A 14,782-nucleotide genomic window follows, 5' to 3' on the forward strand; every position below is an offset into this window, starting at 1 on the left:
CTAGTTTCTGCTTTTCTATGCTATTTTTCTTTGTTTTGAAAATTACCAAGATAGGTTTTTTTGTCTATTTTCTCATGGTACTGGACGTTTCACCCTGGACCTGAGGAAAGCTAGGCAAGATACTTTATCATGTGATCCACATTCCCAGTCCATCATTTGGAAATAGAATAGACTTTGTCGTTTGTGTGACCCTCTAGAGGACAGCTTAATATTTTCAAAATACTTTAAGAATGGAGTTAACAGAATACACACACACACACACACACACACACTTAGGGACTGGAGAAGTAGCTCGGAAGTTAAGAGCACTTGCTGCTCTTGAAGAGTATCCAGGTTTGGTTCCCAGTACCCATATGGCAGCTCATGACTGTCTGTAACTCCAGTTCCAGAGGACCCAGTGCCCTTTTCTAATCTCGGGCACACACCTAGTGTATATACATATATACATACATACATACATGTAGGCAGAGCACTAATCAGAAGCTTTTGGAGCCTGTCCTAGAACTAGCTCTTGTAGACCAGGTTGGCCTCGAACTCATAGAGATCCACCTGTTTCTGCCTCCCGAGTGCTGGGATCAAAGGCGTGCGCCACTACCTCCCAGCTCTAACTATTTTAAAAGTAAAACTTGTATGTCACAACAATCCCTTCTGTATGCATGTCTGGTTATAACCTCACTGTCCTCAAAAGTAACCATTACCTCAATTTTTATAGTAACTCCTTCTGTTTTGGAATAGTGTTAGTATCTATGAGTTTAATCTACCTATATAAAATTCTTTCCTGATTTAACTAGTCTTCAGTTAGAAATGTTAATGTTTAGCAGATACATTCTTAGGAAATACAAAATCTTTGTCTCCTTCTGCCTCCCTCCCCATCCCCCACTCTTCCCTGTGCTAGAGGTCAAGCTCCCCCGCCCAAGAAATGAAAACTTTTAAAAAGCAAGTAAAGCTGACCCAATGGTATTGGGTCACATCACTAAAGTTGTACTGAACCTGCACTATAGAATTAGACTGCCTTTAAGGGGTTAGAGGGTGAGAGAGGTGGCTCTGCCTTTAAGAACACTGGCTGTTCTTGCATAGGACCTGAGTTCAATTCTCAGAACCCACATGGCAGTTCACAACTGCCTATAACTCCAGTTCTAGGAGATCCAAAACTCTTTCTTACCTCTGTGGATTTCTGTACACGTGTGGTGCACAGGCATACAATCAGGCACACACACATAAATTTAAAAATATAAAAATAGCTGGATGAGTGGCACACACCTTTAATCTCAACACTTGGGAAGCAGAGGCATGGGAATCTCTGAGATCAAGACTAGCCTGGTGTACAAAGCAAATTCCAAGACAGCCAAAGCTGTTACACAGAAAAACCCTGTTTTGGATATATTAAACAAATAGTTTTAAAGCGAGAGAGACTAAAGCAAATTTGGGTTACCAGGAGCCAACCATCTAGAAGTCTAAGGGGACTTGATGGCCTTTCTGTAACCCTAGCAACTGAGAGACAGATGGAATTTGGGGCAAGCTGGCTATTTAGAATAGCCAAATTAGCCGGGCGGTGGTGGCGCACGCCTTTAATCCCAGCACTTGGGAGGCAGAGGCAGGCGGATCTCTGTGAGTTCGAGACCAGCCTGGTCTACAAGAGCTAGTTCCAGGACAGGCTCCAAAACCACAGAGAAACCCTGTCTCGAAAAACCAAAAAAAAAAAAAAAAAAAAAAAAAAAAAGAATAGCCAAATTAGTGAACTACAGGTTAGTAGTAGACCCAGCTTCAGCAATAAGATGAAAAGTGATCATTAAAGATAACTGATATCACAGATGTGCACAGTATTGAGAGCATGCACACGCATACACAAAGTATTAAAAATATAATTACGTCTATTGGAGTAATTTGAGGGCATTGAAAATCCATATTATGAAGCTGAGATTATGATGCTGAGCATGGTATAGCTCAACTATAGTTCCAGAGCTCAAGACGCTGAAACAGGAGAATGGCCACAGTTCCAGGCCAGCTAGGGCTGTATAGCAGTCTCAAACGAGAAAGGGAAGGAGGAGGGCCAGAGCACTGTTTACTCTTCCAGAAGACCTCGGTTCAATCCAGGACTCCTGTGACACGACAGCTCACAACCATCTGTAACCGAGAGCATCAGACACCAAAGTGGTACACATAGAGTGTGCAAAACACCCATGTGCATAAAATAATGCATTTTTAAAAGTCATTTTTATTACTTAAGGTAGTCAGATTTGTAGGCACAGAGTAAAATGGTAGTGACGCTTTTAATGGGTATAGAGTTTAAGTTTTGCAAGATAAAAAGTTCTAGACATTTGTTGCATATCAATATAGATGTTCATGAAAATGGTCAAGATGCTATATGTATTTTAACACAATTTAATTTTGTTTCTGCTTTTTTGAGATGAAGGTCTCACTGTATATCCCTGGCTGTCTTAGAACTCACTCTGTAGACTAGATGTTCCTGCCTCTGTCTGCGGAGTGCTGGGATTAAATGCATGCACCACCACTACCTGACTGCAATTTAATTTTTTAAATGTTTTTGTTTTTTTCAGTTTTTCAAGGCAGGGTTTCTCTGTAGCTTTGGAGTCTGTCCTGGAACTAGCTCTTGTAGACTAGCTGGCCTCGAACTCACAGAGATATGCCTGCCTCTGCCCCACCTGTCTCTGTCTCCCAAGTGCTGGGATTAAAGACGTGAGCCACCACCACCCGGCTGAATTTTTTGTTTTGTTTTGTTTTTAACTCAATGTTGAATAATATAGAAAAAATTTCAAGCACAAAAACTACTTTATATACTGTTATATACTGTGATTTAGAGTATGACACAGGGAGGGAGTAGTGTGTGTGTGTCCACAAAAAAACAGTAGTTACAAACACAGGCTCTGGAGCAAAAAGGAGAGTTCTGACTCTGTCTGTCACTTACTTTGCTACCTGCTATAGTGTACTTCACCTTTCTAGGATGAGTTTCTTCATGTATAAAAGGTGTTTAATAATACAGTATCTCAGATATTTGAGAGTCGTGGTGATGGTTAAGTGGACTAATAACATGTGAAAGCACCGTTAGAGTATATGTCACTAAATTAATATCAACTGCTGTCATTCCTTTTCTGTGTTACCATGTTGTATCTGTTTTAGAATAATTCTAAAATTAATATCAAGCCTATTCAGTGGTTATTTTGTGGAGTTAAGTAAGATTCAATGTCTTTTAATGATTGATAATTCCTTTGTTGAGTTAGTTTACCTAGAGGACTGAGTCTATGAGTCTATCCCTTGAAATTTAGCCAGGAAAGTATAGAGGGATAGAGACAGACAGACAAACACAAATACCTGGGGATATTTTGTGTGTGCGCGTGTGTTTGAAGCTTTTACAATTCCTTTGTTGTTGTTTTGATTTTGGGTTTTGTTTGTTTGTTTTTAGTTTTTTCAAGATGTGGTTGTTTTGTGTAGCCCTGATAGTTCTGGAACTCACTCTGTAAACCAGACTGTCCTGGAACTGAGGTATCTGCCTGCCTCTGCCTCCTGAGTGCTGGGATTAAAGGTGTACAGCACCACCACCACCCAGCATACAATTCCTGATATTTTACATTTCTTACCATTTTGCTTGTCGTACTCTGTGAAATGTGCTTTTTACCCCTTCATCAAGGGACAGCTTGTTGTGTTAGACCCTTGTCAAGCCTACCTAATCAGCTTCTGCTTTGTAGTTTCTACAACACATAATTTCTTTCCCCCTTATCTTCCCTTTCTGCCTCCCTCCTGACTGGCACCACTTGTCATCCTCCTTCCTCTTGCCCCTGTTACCTTATTTTCCCTTTCTGTGGTATGTGTGCTTTGGGTTTTAGTTTGTTTTTACACAGGGTCATATCTAGCACAAGCCAGCTAAGTAGATGAACTCACTGTATAAACAGAATCAAAGTCGAATTATTGATCCTTCTGATTCCAGCTCCTAAGTGCTAGGAGTAAAAGCATGTGTTGCCCCTCCCAACCACCTCTTCTTCTTTCTGTTAAAGTATTTATTGAACCATATGTTGAAGCAACTATAAATCTATATCTGTCCTTCCCTTTGGTGAGGTTTTATAAAAATGAAGCCCTTTGTGTCCCCTGAGTTGTCTACCACATGTTTATGTATTATATTAACTTGTATTATATTACATCTTTTCCTAACAGTTCTGTCCTACCTGCTTGAGAGCTAGGGTATTTTGTTTTTGTTTTGTTTTGTTTTCAGCAAAGACTCTTTTTGTAGTTCTGGCTGTCTTGGAACTCATTGTGTAAACCAGACTGACTTCAAACTCACAGAGATCTTTCTGCCTCTGTCTCTAGGCCACTAGGATTAAAAGCATGTGTCACCACTCCTGGCTTCTGCAAAGATTTTAATAAAGATACTTAAATATGTTGATTTATGTTAATTGGTTAAATAGTAGCCTACGTTGTGCTGGACTTTTCAGTAGACACATACCTTTGCACATCTTTAAGTCGTAGAAAATGAATATAAAAACCAGTAATTGCAGTGTCTTACTTTACATAAAAGCATTTCAAAGGAAAGCAGTGGCAGCATAGGAGAGAGAGTAGTAAGTCAGTCTCTGCTTGGGAACTTCACAGAATACGCTTGGAGAGATTCAAAAGAATGTGTTTGCCAGGTGGTCAGACTGGGGAAGGCTTTCCTGACAGGAAGACTTTACAAAGGAATGAATTTGCCAGGACAGAGAGTGGTCAGTCTTTCTGCAGTAAATGAATATGGTTGAAGAAATGACTGAGAATTAATGGGACAGTTACTTAGGAAGCTTTCATATACTTCTTGGGTTCAATTATTGTATAAAGTGTTTATTTATGGCATGTCTCACTGTGTAGCCCTGGCTGACTTAGACCCCCTTGCCAGAATAGAATCTCTTAGTGTTGGGACTAAATATATGCCACTGTGCCCAACACAAATTATCTTTTAAATATTTTGATGTTTTTGTTAATTTACAGGTTTGTCACTTGAAAATATTTTGGTGTTTTTATGTTTGACAGTGCACAAAAGTAAAACCTGTTGGCAGAGGTACCGAGTAATTTGTCATTCAGATAGAATATCCCATTATTGAGTCAGCAGTTGAAAGCCTGAGCTTTGTAGTGAGGCCCAGTTCACATTCCTGCTCAGTCACTTGCCGGTCTCTCTTAAGCTCCAGTTTTATCACAGAAATTGTCACAATTCAATGAGAAACGTTTAGAAAACACTAATGTGGTGCTCAGCCCGTGCGTTTTGAAAGAAAAATAGGGCTAAAGTGCTTCCTTATGCTGAAAGCTCTGCCGGCGCTGGCTCCAGTTAATTGAATTCTCTGGCTGATGGAACATCCTTTTAGTTCTCTAAAGTGTATTAGACACTAAAGCATTACGACCTAGAAGACAGGGAAAACGGCTGAATTGTCATCAATGATTTAAGATCCACTAGTCCAGTGGTTTCCAACCTGTGGGCCTCGACCCCTTGAGGGTTGAATGACCTTTCATAGGGGCAGCACACCATCGCCTGCATATCAGGTATTTTCATCTTGACTCATAACAATAGCAAAATTACAGTTATGAAATAGCAGTGAAAAGAATTTTATGAGGAACTGTATTAAAGGGTCATTGCATTACGAAGGTTGAGAACCACTGCTCTAGTCCTTTATAGCAATAATTTGAAATATTAGTTCTTTTAGAAAGCGGTCATCTAAAAGCAGTAGGCTGGAATCTGTCTCCAGAGTATGCACTGGCATCTGAGGGGGTTATGGTCTGTGTGTCTTATGGTGCTTTGTGTGTGTGTTGCCATTCCTGTTTTACTAGTGAGTACTTCCTAATAACTTGCTTTCTTGACTGTTTACCTCTTTTAAAACAACAACAGTGACTGAGCAGTGGTGGCGTTCACCTTAAATCCCGGCACTTGGGAGATAGAGGCAAGCAGATTTCTGTGAGTTCGAGGATAGCCTGGTCTACAAATTGAGTTCCAGGATACCTAGGACTGTTAAACAAAGAAACCCTGTCTTGAAAAATCAAAAAAAAAAAAAAAAAAAAAAAAAAAAACAAAAAACCCCAACAACAGCAGTGAAGCCAGGCTATGGTGGCGCACGCCTTTGATCCCAGCACTTGGATGCAAAGACTAGCAGATCTCCATGAGTTCAAGGCCAGCCTGGTCTATAAAAGTGAATTCCAGGACAGCCAGGACTATTACACAGAGAAACCTTGTCTCGAGAGGGGAAGAAACTGAAAGAAAACATTTCCTCCCTATAATTTAAGCATCTTTGGGGGTGGGGGTGGTTGCCTACTCTGGAGGTAGAGAGGCAGATAGATGGATATCTGCAGTTTGAGGCCAACTTACTCCATATAGCAAGTTCCGGGTCATCCAGGACTACCTAGTGAGATCCTTCTCAAAACACACACAGGGACAGACACACACAATCACATATCTTTGGGATTTAAATATCATCTAATTCATTCTTATAACAGTTTGTAAAAATAAACCTCCCAGAAAAATGGCATACTGTCTTTCAAATAGTTTAGTTCTAGAAGAAAAAGCAAGGAATTAAGACATAGTCTTCTAACCAGGGCATCTGTGCAATATAGCAATAGGAAATAAAGATGATGAAGCTGAAAAATAAAATCTGCCAGGGGACATTAGAAATCATTTTCCCTGGAATAGAAAAGGCTGAGGCAGAGAAGAATAATATTGGTTCTAGTGGGTGGTCCTGCTGCCGACTGGAAATGGGGGCCAGGGAGCCGTGGTAACTCGTGGGTGGCACTGAGTAATGATCCTGGGAAAGCCTGAGGTATTTGGCAGCACTGAGGCTTAGGGGTGTCCACCACTGTTTGAATAACCTGAAATCTCTAGCCTTGCCATACTAAAGTTGTGCTGACACTGCTCATGAACATTAATAAGTAGGTAAAGTTAGCATTTTGTTGGTGGAAAATGGGACTTCAAGTGTTTGGCTTAAGGCTTTTCAGTTTTCACTGATGTCTTTATCTGAAATCCTCGTACATGCATTTAGTTTGACACCTGTAAACTGTTGTTTTCTGTACATCATTCAGAGTAGGATTTAATATTTCTTTGTGTTGTTGTTTTGTGTTTTTTGGGGGGGGGATTTTTTTCCACCTTTAATCTTTGTTTTTTTGTTTTTGATTTGTTTTCTTTTTTGTTTCTCCCCACCCCCCACCCCAAGGCAGGGTTTCTCTGTGTTGCTTTGGAGCCTGTCCTGGAACTAGCTCTTGTAGACCAGGCTGGCCTCGAACTCAGAAGAGATCCGCCTGCCTCTGCCTCCCAAGTGCTGGAATTAAAGTCATGTGCCATAACTACCTGGCTTGTTTCGTTTTTTGAGACAGGATTTCTCTATGTAGACCAGACTGGCCTCAAATTCACAGATATCTACCTCTGCCTCCCGAGTGCTGGGATCAAAGGCGTGCGCCACCACTGCCTGACTTTTTTATGTCTTTTTAGGACAAAGCTTCCACTAGTACAGTATTTTGTCTTCCTTTTAATTGACTTGGCAAATGATAAATGAACTGGCAAAAATATTTTAGAAGCCTTAACCATATATTATTAAATAATCTTAAAATGAGATACTAATAGTATAGAATATTATGTATAATACCCTATACATATTTTTATTTTTAAGATGAATATGTTTGAACATGCAGAGTAGGTGACATAAGAAACTGAAACTGGAAACTAGTGGAAACCAAATACAGGGGATAGGTGGCAAAATGGATGGCTATTGGGACTGGAGAGATGGTTTGGGATTTAAAGCACAGATTGCTCTTCCAGAGGACTCAAATTCAGTTCCCAACAACTTCCAGCTCCCGGGTATCTGACATGTTCTACTGGCTTCCATGGATACCTGCACATACATGCACATACCTATAAATAAGTCATAGGGAGCTGGAAAGAGATGGCTCAGCAGTTAAGAATGCTAACTATTCTTAGAGTTTGATTCTCAGCACCCATGTTAGCTGCTCATATCAACTGCCTCTTAACTCCAGAGCCATTGGTCTCTGATGCATCTGACCTTCCTGGGAACCTGCACTAATGTCCACAAACTCACTCAAAGACACACACAGATACACACACACACACACATATATAATGTATACAAGATTCTGTTTGTGTGTATGCCTGTAGGCCAGAAGAGGGCACCAGACCTCATTATAGATGGTTGTGAGCCACCATGTGGTTGCTGGGAATTGAACTCAGGACCTCTAGAAGAACAGCCAGTGCTGAGCCATCTCTCCAGTCTGATATACATAAATTAAAATAAAATTTTTTTCTAAATGGAGGGCTTAACTTTGACTATATATCCTTAGTACTTTATGAGTCCAGTATCCCATGTGTCTGTTCCTTATTTAGGAAAGAAAGAAAATTTGATTTTAGGAGCCTGGGGAGATGCAGCAGTTAACAAAGTTTACTGCTCTTCCAGAGGACTGGAGTTTCATTGTGGGGGTCAGAGGGCTCACGGCCATCTGTAACTTCAGCTGCAGGGTATTTGACACTACCTTCTGGCCTCCAGAGAAACCAATATGCATGTGTGTGTGCAGACACACAGACAAAACATAAAATATATCTCTTTTTTAAAAAATAAAAAAGTTGCTCTTTTAAAACAGAATAATAAAAACTGAAGATTCTTTAACTTGTTGTCTGTATTACTGGCATATAGATTTTCTTTGTTTTGTTTTGGTTTTTTTTTTTTTTTTTTTTTTTTTTTTTGGTTTTTCGAGACAGGGTTTCCCTGTGGCTTTGGAGCCTATCCTGGAACTAGCTCTGTAGACCAGGCTGGTCTCGAACTCACAGAGATCCGCCTGCCTCTGCCTCCCGAGTGCTGGGATTAAAGGCGTGCGCCACCATCGCCCGGCTCTTTGTTTTGTTTTACTGAGTTGGGAGTAACACTATGTTGTCCAAGTTGGTCCTCCTGCCTTAGCCTCCCAAATGCCAACTGGCATTATAGACATATGCCACCACACCTTGTGGTAAACAGGCTACTTTTAAAACAGTAAAAATGTTTTTCATTTGAAATTTTGGATTATGTTCCAATATCTAAAATAGAGAAAAGGTTGCTCCAGTCAAAGCAAGAGTCGGGATTATTGGTCGTCTTCTGGGGCTCCTAGAGTGTTTTCAGGGAGCTCGGAAGATGTGGATTACTTGAGGACCTTTGGAGTGTAGAATAAGCATACTTTTCTATAGTTGTGACACGCATGCTCAAGCAGTTTACAAAAGAAGGAACTTAGTTGGCCTTATGGTTTCAAAGGGTTAGAGCCCATGGTAGAACAAAGGCATAGCTGTAGGAACAGCTGAGAGCTCACATCTTGGTCAGAAAGTAGGAAGCAGAGAGGCTACTCAAAATGTCAGGAATCTTTGGAAACCTTAAAGCCTATATCCCCTGTGACAAACTTCCTCCAGCAAGGACACACCTCCTATCATCCCATTTATCAACTGGAGACCAAGAATTCAGACAATACCCTGTGGGACCCATTCTCATTCAAACCAACTACAGTTTAAAAACTACTACTTGGCTTAAATGCTAGTTCTGTCTCTAGTTGCTGTTTCACTGACAGTTTAAGTCGCTTGTTCTGCTTGATCCTTGATATCTGGTACTTTGAATGGAGGCTAATGGAATCTAGTATTTGGCTCACAATGTGTCTGGAATGCCAGTTAAATGGGCTCACTCTAATTTTAAACTGAAACACCAAAGATATGTTGCCAAAGTGTTTCAGATTTTGGCTTTTCAGTGTGGTGGTGATAGTCGGTTCCCAAACAGCCAAAAAAGAACTTTGCCTGGTTCTGCTGACTACAGAGGTAGCAGTTTCCCAGGCTTGTACAGTGCCTGGGAAGTGTTTTTGGTCATTGATGAATTAGAAAAATGCCTCCTTTGTCTAGTAGCAGTTGATATATTGTCTTTTACTAGAGACTACCTTTAGTTCGATTGTCCTCTTGACCTAAGCTAATAGAACACTGTTAGCACATAATTTGGCTACAAGGAACTACAACAGATTTTTCTCCAGCATTGACTAGAAAATGCTTTCATCTGGTTAGATTATAAATTATTAACAAAAGTTATTTTAATGTCATGGAATGAATTAATAATTATTGGATATTCTAACTTTTAAAGTTTAATTCTTAGCAAACCAGGAAAATTTTGATTGAAAACCATTTGGAGGGCTGGAGAGATGGCTCAGTGGTTAAGAGCATTGCCTGCTCTTCCAAAGGTCCTGAGTTCAATTCCCAGCAACCACATGGTGGCTCACAACCATCTGTAATGAGGTCTGGTGCCCTCTTCTGGCCTGCAGGCATACAGACAGACAGAATATTGTATACATAATAAGTAAATAAATAAATATATATATAAAAAAGAAAACCATTTGGAAATAAAACAAGCAAAAGCTTTATGTGGGTTCTTTTTTTTTTTTTTTTTTTTTTTTTTGAGACAGGGTTTCTCTGTGTAATGGCCCTAGCTGTCCTGGAACTAGCTGTTGTAGACCAGGCTGGCCTTGAACTCCCAGAGATCCACCCACCTCTGCCTCCTGAGTGCAGGGATGCTTACACCACCACTGCCAGGCTAGTTTTTGCATTTTTAATGAGTTAGGGGAAAATGTATCAAGTTGGGACTTAAAATTTCTGCTTTGTAGCTGTGAACGTTAGCAACAGGAAGAACTAGCCGTGGCTGGAGATACTATAATTTAATTTTTTCTAGACTTACTTGCCCTGTGAGTGTCTAGCCATCACTAATCCTTGGTTTCAGGTTTATCATCAGTATAATAAAAATTAAGCCAAATCTCTTATATAGTTTTAGCCAAGTATCAAATATAAAGTGAGTATGAGACAGATATTATTTATATAGAGAACATACTCAGTCAATTGCAGCTGAATTTTCAATGTTTAAAACATCTTTCTATGAAGAGTTTTCTACCTTTGTTTACTGGTTAATGAAAAAATAGTAGTCAAGCCTGCTCTTGGCTATTTCCCCACGTCCTAAGTAGTGACTACTTCGTTGCTCTTTTGCTTTCATCTTGCAGTGACCTCCTAGAAACTAGATTTGCTCTATTTCTGAGTGATGTTGTACTAAAAAAGTCTAGGAGGAATGGGAGTAAGAAGGCTATAACAAAATGTCTAGATTAATTTAAAAACAAACTGTGGACTTGATGCTTAGGGTGAGTTCAGCGAGGATTTCTTTGCTATTGTCTAGTATAGTTTACTACCCATAGAAGAGTTTCCTCTAAAACAGCCAACCTACATTAGAAACGGCCAAGATTCACTTGAGAGGCAGGTGAGTTCTCTATGAGTTTGGGGCCAGCCAAGTCTACATAGTGAGACCCTGTTAGAGAGGAGGGTGGGACGACGGAGGGACGGAGAGACAGACTTCTCAAAGAAAGTCCTATGTGTAGAAGCTAGTCACAGAAGCTAAGTCTGTTTCTGTGTGTCTCCGCCAGACAGCCTGTCCATCTTCCTTCCATCTCCCAGAGCTCTCACTGTTCTCTGTTTCACCCTTCCCTCCTGTACAGGGCTTTATCACATCTTCCTTAGTCCCTTTCTCACAGGTAAATAGAAACTCACAGCACAAGCAAAACAAGTTACTTTTCTTTACTCTTGTTCTCCATGCTTTCTATCAAAACACGATGCTTTAGACAGGTGTCTTTCAGCTATTCCAACAGAGCCTGGATCAGTACATTAAATCCAGTTGCTGGTGACTGTCATCCATTGAAATAATTGTCGTTAATAAAATTTGAAAATACACCAAATGGTAGTGCTGCACTCATTTAATCCCAGCACTTGGGAGGCAGAGGCAGGCGGATCCCTGAGTTCCGGGACGGCCAGGGCTATATAGAGAAACCCTGTCTCCAAAGAAAAAGAAAAAAGCTTATCAAATCGAAAGACTAGACTGTTCACAAAAGTACTGTATTGGTAGGTTAGTGATTTATAAATATATAATTCGATTGATTTTTCCTTAGGATTTCTTCATTGCTCAGCCCCTTTCTGACCTTCATTGACTGAAACTAGATTCCTATATCAGTCTCTGCTACTGCAGAATTGACTTGTCTTTACAGCACACTTAGCATTGATTGTGGAACATAAATTGCATTTCTGGTGCATGGGCATCCATAGCTTTTTAATCTCAGCAGCTTGTACAGCGTAACATTACCTTGAATATTCTAACGGAAAAGGGTATGCAACCTGAGTTGTGAGAAGTCTGCTGCAAAATGGCTTACATCCACCTACTGGAGAAGGGTTGCTGCTGAGTTTTATTTTGTTTAGAGATGAATAAGGCAAACTGTCTTTTTTGTTGTGATTATTTGACTTTTGGGTTGATTTTCTTTTTTGATTTTGTTTTTTTGGGCACTGTTGTCTCCTGGCTGGCCTGGAACTTGCTGAGTAGCCCAGACTCATAAGATCTTCCTGCCTGGCTTCTCAGGTGCCCTTACACCAGCCGTTGTACAGATAACAGAATGTTCTCCATTGATAACACAGCGCTGGACCTTTGGGCTAGTTATAAACCTACCTCAGGGCTGATTGTGGCTCATTTGTAGACTGTATTCTTAGTATGTGCAGGGCCTTGACTTTGATGCCTTGCACTGAAAAGAATAAAATTTGGCCTTACAATATAAATGAGACTTGAGACATGATTTGGGAGATCTGGAATGTTCTTTCTCTAATAACTGAAATAAGATCGCTTTTGCTCAGGTGATTGACCTCACACTTGTTCTTCCTGCTTCAGCCTTCCAGGTGCCAGAATCTAGTTCTGTGTGTCATTATGCTCAGCCTAAGTGTGATATCCAGTTAAATGTGTTTTTTTTGTTAAATTTGTTATTTAAAAAATGACATAGATGGTAGAAAATTGATGCTTTAGTACACAATTCCAGAAAATTAGGCTAAATAAATCACAGAGGTGTCTACAGTTGGTCTCAGCTGCTGGCATATGATAGAATTGGCTAAGAAGAACGTGAAAGTGAAACACAATGGCTTTGTCTAAATAGAAGGCAATAGAGGTGTAGTAGAAATGGTCTAGTTAAGGACACCTTTTAAGATAACCCATCAGAATTTGTTCTGCCTATGGGGAAAAGATGTTAAGGGTAACCCAAGGCTTTCTTCCTAAACCACTAGCAAAATGGAGTTGCCATTATCTAACACTGGAAAACTTAGATTGGAGGAACCAGGTTCTGGTTACAAATACATGTTAGTACTTAGCCAACATTTGGAAGGACTGAAAACATTTTAAAAATATATTAAAGCCGGGCAGTGGTGGCGCACGCCTTTAATCCCAGCACTTGGGAGGCAGAGGCAGGCAGATCTCTGTGAGTTCAAGACCAGCCTGGTCTACAAGAGCTAGTTCCAGGACAGGCTCCAAAACCACAGAGAAACCCTGTCTCGAAAAACCAAAAAAAAAAAAAAAAAAAAAATTTAAATTTGTGCAAGATGCTAAAAGAAAATGTTGAATGGGGAGGGGTATTAGTGAGATGTCTCTGATTAAAGGTATTTTCTGCCAAGCCTGACTACCTGAGTGTAGTTAGTACTCAGTGCTTACTACTCCTCCAGATAATTGTGTTCAGGTCGTAATACCCATGTCAGACAGCTCACACCATCTATAACTATCTGAGTTACAGATCTGAGGGATCTGAGTCCCTCTTCTGTCTTCCATAAGCACCACACATATACAATATTAAATATAATGAAAACTAAATATTTACTTTTAAAGTTGTACATGGACAAAAGGGCCACTATATTATATATATTTTATATTGCCAGAGAGTATCATACATGATATTTTATTTGATACATGTTTTCTATTAAGTAATTTGTCATAGGTAATTTAAATAGGGTGTTTATTATTCAATGAACCTTGAAATGCTCAGTGTTTATAATTATTGTTTCTTAATTGTTAAGTACTGTTATAAAGATAATTAAATGTGGAATATGTGCAGTTTTTCATTTCTTTTTTGGTGATAGGGTTTCTCTGTGTAGCCCTAGTGTCCTAACTTTCTCTGTAGACCGTGCTAACCTCAAACTCACAGAGATCTGCCTGCCGCTGCCTCTGCCTCCTGAGTGCTTAGATTAAAGGTGTGTGCCAGCACTGCCTAACTAAGTGCATTGTTTTTAATTTTATTCATAGAACTTAATATTATAAATTTCATTTCTTGAGATTTGTAGTTAAAATTCATTTAGCAGAGATTAAAATCATTGTTTTATTTTTCAGTTAGTAGATGATACTATTATATTAATTATATTATTATTAATTATTATATTAATATTTCTGTTACTCAGTTTCTTTCCTTTTGGTTTTTTGAGACAGGGTTTCTCTGTATAACAGCCCTGACTGTCCAGGAGCACTCTAGACCAGGCTGGACCTGAACTCACAGAGATGCCTCTGCCTCTTTGGAGTACTGGGATTAAAGGCGTGCGCCACACGCCTGGCAAACCGATTTCTTTATAGAATGGGGAAAATAATGAAATCTATGTAGGTTGTTGGAAATAATTTAGTTCCTTCATTAAGAGTACTTCAAATAGTCCCTAGCGTGCTCGCTTCAGAAGCACGTCTACTAAAACTGGAACAATATGGAGAAGATCAGCATGGCCCCTGCACAAAGAAGACACGCAAATTGTGAAGCGTCCGTATCATATAAAAAGATAGTACCTGGCGTATAATTGTGAAGCGTCCGTATCATATAAAAAGATAGTACCTAGCGTATAATTGTTGTTTATTAAATGTCAGCTATATGATCGGCTTCTTAGTGTAGTAAAGCCTCTGGTTCTAAAAATAAACCATAGGGTTTTTTCTTTTATATGTAGTATATA

The 14,782-nt window shown here is 39.7% G+C and overlaps 1 protein-coding gene and 1 non-coding gene across 3 annotated transcripts in view; both read left to right on the forward strand.

The window, feature by feature from the left end:
- The window catches only part of Cbfb (core-binding factor subunit beta), a 48,946-nt gene that overhangs the window by 31,828 nt on the left and 2,336 nt on the right, over window positions 1–14,782 (forward strand). The window lies entirely within an intron of this gene.
- LOC130864216 (U6 spliceosomal RNA) lies at window positions 14,503–14,608 on the forward strand. The gene has a single exon (XR_009055915.1). It is a non-coding gene; the product is annotated as a U6 spliceosomal RNA (small nuclear RNA).

The sequence above is a fragment of the Chionomys nivalis genome, chromosome 21 (genome assembly GCF_950005125.1).
Source record: "Chionomys nivalis chromosome 21, mChiNiv1.1, whole genome shotgun sequence".
In the NCBI taxonomy this organism is placed as follows: Eukaryota; Metazoa; Chordata; class Mammalia; order Rodentia; family Cricetidae; genus Chionomys; species Chionomys nivalis.